Source organism: Schistocerca serialis, chromosome 2, assembly GCF_023864345.2.
Source record: "Schistocerca serialis cubense isolate TAMUIC-IGC-003099 chromosome 2, iqSchSeri2.2, whole genome shotgun sequence".
Classification (NCBI taxonomy): domain Eukaryota; kingdom Metazoa; phylum Arthropoda; class Insecta; order Orthoptera; family Acrididae; genus Schistocerca; species Schistocerca serialis.
Genome location: NC_064639.1, coordinates 669,346,862 through 669,350,788, shown reverse-complemented (window position 1 = coordinate 669,350,788; position 3,927 = coordinate 669,346,862). Strand labels below are relative to the sequence as shown.

Genomic DNA, 3,927 nt, shown 5'->3' with positions numbered 1-3,927 from the left:
ATTATATACGACCAGAATTTCTTTGGGTTCTGTGAAAAAACACTTGACAATATTCTGCTACGGTAGTCACTGAAGGCATCACACCCTGCTCTGTTGACAGTCAAACTCATTTCATTCAGCTTCTCTCTACGTATAGCGCTCCACTTTGTTTCACATCTATTATGCAGTAATCTCTGTTTCTTTAGAAGTTTCTTTACAATGACTATGTACCAGGGAGGTTCCCTCCCATTATGAACTGTTCTACTGGGCACATATCTATCCAGTGTATGGTCAACCACTCTTTTACACTTGAACCAGGGTTCCTCTACATGTTCCTGCCCTGTGCTGAAAATTTAAAGTTCCTCACTGAGATAAGACTCTACTGATTTTTTATATAGTTTATTGAACATATATACTTTCTGCTTATTTTAGTTGTCCACTGTACTTTGGTAATCATTGTTGCCCCAATCACATCATAGTCACTGATACCAGTTTCCTCAAAGAGGTCAGGTCTGTTTGTTGCCATTAAATCCAATGTATTTCCATCAAAGGTGGGGTTCCTAACTATCTGTTCCAGGTAGTTTTCAGAGATGGCATTTAGTAATGTTGCACAAGTTGTCTTATCACATCTGCCATTAACAAAACTGTAATTTTCCTGATTAATTGTTGGATGATTAAAATCTCCACTGATGATTACTGTATGATTGGGGAACTTACGAACAAGTGAACTGTGGTTTTCTCTAAAGTTCTTGTTTACATCAGAAGATGAATCAGGTGGGCAATAATGATCCAATTATCATTTTATGCTCAACCCTGATACTGAGTCTTGTCCAAACAATTTCACATGCAGCTTCAATTTCGACCTTGGTGAATTTGAGTTTCTTGTCTACTGCAACAAATACACCACCTCCATTTCCCATTTGTCTGTCATTTCAATAAACACTTACATTTTCCCCAAAAATCTCACTGCTATCAATTTCAGGCTTCAACCAGCTTTCTGTACCTAGTATCTACAGCTACATCTACATCCATACTCTGCAAGCCACCTGAGGGTGTGTGTGGCGGAGGGTACCTTGAGTACCTCTATCGGTTCCCCCTTCTTTTCCAGCCTCGTATTGTTCGTGGAAAGAAAGATTGTTGGTATGCCTCTGTGTGGGCTCTAATCTCTTTGATTTTATCCTCATGGTCTCTTTGCGAGATATACGTAGGAGGTAGCAATATACTGCTTGAAACTTCCTGGCAGATTAAAACTGTGCGCCCGACCGAGACTCGAACTTGGGACCTTTGCCTTTCGCGGGCAAGTGCTCTACCAACTGAGCTACCGAAGCACGACTCACGCCCGGTACTCACAGCTTTACTTCTGCCAGTATCTCGTCTCCTACCTTCCAAACTTTACAGAAGCTCTCCTGCGAACCTTGCAGAACTAGCACTCCTGAAAGAAAGGATATTGCGGAGACATGGCTTAGCCACAGCCTGGGGGATGTTTCCAGAATGAGATTTTCACTCTGCAGCGGAGTGTGCGCTGATATGAAACTTCCTGGCAGATTAAAACTGTGTGCCCGACCGAGACTCGAACTCGGGACCTTTGCCTTTCGCGGGCAAGTGCAAAGGTAGGAGACGAGATACTGGCAGAAGTAAAGCTGTGAGTACCGGGCGTGAGTCGTGCTTCGGTAGCTCAGTTGGTAGAGCACTTGCCCGCAAAAGGCAAAGGTCCCGAGTTCGAGTCTCGGTCGGGCACACAGTTTTAATCTGCCAGGAAGTTTCATATCAGCGCACACTCCGCTGCAGAGTGAAAATCTCATTTTGGAAACATCCCCCAGGCTGTGGCTAAGCCATGTCTCCGCAATATCGTTTCTTTCAGGACTGCTAGTTCTGCAAGGTTCGCAGGAGAGCTTCTGTAAAGTTTGGAAGGTAGGAGACGAGATACTGGCAGAAGTAAAGCTGTGAGTACCGGGCGTGAGTCGTGCTTCGGTAGCTCAGTTGGTAGAGCACTTGCCCGCGAAAGGCAAAGGTCCCGAGTTCGAGTCTCGGTCGGGCACACAGTTTTAATCTGCCAGGAAGTTTCATATCAGCGCACACTCCACTGCAGAGTGAAAATCTCATTCTGGAATATACTGCTTGACTCCTTGGTGAAGGCACATTCTCAAAAATTCAACAAAAGCCCATACCGAGCTACTGAGCGTCTCTCTTGCAGCATGTTCCACTGGAGTTTATCTATCATCTCCGTAATTCTTTCGTGGTTACTAAAGGATCCTGTAACAAAGCACGCTGCTCTCCATTGGATCTTCTCTATCTGTTCTATCAACCCCATCTGGTACAGATCCCACATCGGTGGGCAGTACTCAAGCAGTGGGCGTACAAGTGTACTGTAACCTACTTCCTTTTTTTTCGAACTGCATTTCCTTAGGATTCTTCCAATGAATCTCAGTCTGGCATCTGCTTTACCGACGATTAATTTTATATGGTCATTCCATTTTAAATCACTCCTAATGCATACTCCCAGTTAATTTATGGAATTAACTGCTTCCAGTTGCTAACTTGCTATATTGTAGCTAAATGAGAAAGCATTATACTTGTCTACATTGAGATTCAATAGCCATTCCCTACACCATGTGTCAATTTGTTGCAAATACTCCTGCATTTCAGTACAATTTTCCATTGTATTATGTAACTTTACTGCTTTTCATCAGTGCTTCAAACTCTATTGTTGCAAATGCTTCGGTAATGTACCATTAGGATTTTAATACTCACCTGTGGGAAGCATTTCTTTCAATCTTCGTCTGATACTTCTGGCTTTCCTACAACTATCATTATTTGGATTGGATGCAGAGTCACATAATCTAAAAAGCCCCTGTATGCATTCCACACACAGTCAGCTACCTGAGTGGCAGTCTCTGATACATAGTGCTCATCTGACCTATTTAGGGGGACCCTACAGGTCTCAACTCTAAGGCACAGGTCCAGGAAGTTGCAGCCTAGCTTGTCACAAAACCTACAAAGTCTCTGGTTCAGTTCTTCCACTCAGCTCAGAACAAGAGGGCCATGATCAGTTCTGGGAACAATGCAGCAAATTGTGAGTTTTGTTGAAACTTTGCATGCAAGGATGGTCTTCTCTACCAGACATTGGAATGACCCAAGAATGACCGCAGAGCCCAACGACAGGAATCATTTGTTCCAACATATGTGACAACCCGCAGTTGGTTGCATCCTGTTCCCTCAATGGCTGCCAGACTAGCCTCTTCAACATGTTGAACGAGGCACCCTGGCACACACACTGAGTGCACCTAGTGTCCCTTGCACCATTTTCCTAAGCAGTACCACCATTTGCCACACGTTTGAACTGCCAATGATTAATAGACCCCTACCTTTTGCATTTGTCTCCACCTGACACCGGGCAAAGTAGGTTTCCCCAAAAGAGGTTCAGTGAAAGAAGTTGGTTCGGGGGATTGGTACAACACCCTGAGTCCTCCCTGGTGTGCGTCCACCCTGTACAGGATCCTTCTGCTACACTGTGATGTAACTAATGTACACTCCTGGAAATTGAAATAAGAACACCGTGAAATCATTGTCCCAAGAAGGGGAAACTTTATTGACACATTCCTGGGGTCAGATACATCACATGATCACACTGACAGAACCACAGGCACATAGACACAGGCAACCGAGCATGCACAATGTCGGCACTAGTACAGTGTATATCCACCTTTCGCAGCAATGCAGGCTGCTATTCTCCCATGGAGACGATCGTAGAGATGCTGGATGTAGTCCTGTGGAACGGCTTGCCATGCCATTTCCACCTGGCGCCTCAGTTGGACCAGCGTTCGTGCTGGACATGCAGACCGCGTGAGACGACGCTTCATCCAGTCCCAAACATGCTCAATGGGGGACAGATCCGGAGATCTTGCTAGCCAGGGTAGTTGACTTACACCTTCTAGAGCACATTGGGTG

General features: G+C 44.9%; 1 non-coding gene across 1 annotated transcript; it reads left to right on the top strand.

Annotated features, from left to right (window-relative positions):
* The first annotated feature begins 1,642 nt into the window (after window positions 1-1,642).
* Trnal-caa (transfer RNA leucine (anticodon CAA)) lies at window positions 1,643-1,717 on the top strand. Its single transcript has one exon. It is a non-coding gene; the product is annotated as a tRNA-Leu (tRNA).
* The last annotated feature ends 2,210 nt before the right edge of the window (window positions 1,718-3,927 follow it).